The following is a 1,238-nucleotide window of genomic DNA, read 5'->3' on the forward strand; positions in this document are numbered from 1 at the left end:
ATTCGCAGTTTAGCCGTATAAAAGCTTATACTTAGACATGCATGGCTTAATCTTTAAGACAAGCATATGACTACTGGCAGGATCAACCAGGTTAATATGTTCCTGAGACAGACCACCTCGAAAACACCAAAAAAACACTCAATCAACCGTCTATTTTCCGGCCTCTTTCGTGTTTTATGGCATAAACAGAAGTGTAAGCCTGCCTCACTCAAGGTTCTACATCAAAACGCGACGTTTTTTGGTCGCCTGGTGAGCCTTAACAGCAACACCAGTTTCTGATGATACTCTTGAGCTATTTGAAACAACAACGCCTTCATCCTGAATCGATTCATCAGGAATCATGGTCGTTGATGCTACAAATCAACAAAGCTTGTCCACCTTGGACACATTCGGGGTATCAACCCATCCACCTCTTATTACAGTATGCACTTAACAGCATTTCAATCTGTTTATTTATAAACAAATTGAAAAGCTCTTCGTGATACTTCGAAGTGGACGAATCCCGAACCTTGTGCGCTCTTTAAAAAAACAACAAAAATTTGTTGCGTTTTCAAAAAGTCGCACACTTAAACAACTTCCAAATCTCTCAAAACCCCCGAAGGAGAACAAGAGATCTTCTTCAACTTTTTTGAAGGTCATAACCATACAACACCTTGATTTACCGACGGAGACAATGCCCGTTCCTTGACCCCGCTGCCATAACCAATCAAAGGTTTAGCACGTTTACGGGGTCTCCCCAATTGGCTTGCCGAAAAACAACAAGCCAGCGATGGGAAAACAAGCGGTGAGATTTGATTTTGTTTTTCTCGCGTAGAGGTAAAACAAATTCATAACCTCACGTAGTCAAATGTCTGTTATATCGTGCACTGATCAGTCATCTGGCGCACGATATTACTTCTGTGCAGCCAACCCGGCGCAACACCACTTGTTCGTGACGCGCACCACAACCACACGACAATCCTATAGCACCGCTGAGCAACCGTCTGTTTTTTTCGATGATGCATGTGTTCCCATACGGCACAACGAGCGCCACGCGTACGAGCGCCCGTCCCCATCCACCACCCCAAACAGTAGAGACAAGCTCAGGTGCACAATACAGAGCTAGTTCTTCTCCAGTGCCCTTATCATATATTCCATCGTGCGGTGAAAAACACTAATTTTCTCATGGTCTCGTAAACACTCCAATGAAAGCAGAAAGCCAACAGTTTCACAAATACAAACACACCATATTCCACTTT

At 43.7% G+C, this 1,238-nt stretch overlaps 1 non-coding gene across 1 annotated transcript; it reads left to right on the top strand.

The window, feature by feature from the left end:
* TGME49_461310 lies at positions 1-70 on the top strand (the record flags this gene model as incomplete). The annotated part of the gene is made up of 1 exon (XR_001974475.1): positions 1-70. It is a non-coding gene; the product is annotated as an 18S ribosomal RNA (ribosomal RNA).
* Positions 71-1,238: the final 1,168 nt, after the last annotated feature.

Source organism: Toxoplasma gondii (genome assembly GCF_000006565.2).
Source record: "Toxoplasma gondii ME49 unplaced genomic scaffold asmbl.1412, whole genome shotgun sequence".
Taxonomy (NCBI): Eukaryota; Apicomplexa; class Conoidasida; order Eucoccidiorida; family Sarcocystidae; genus Toxoplasma; species Toxoplasma gondii.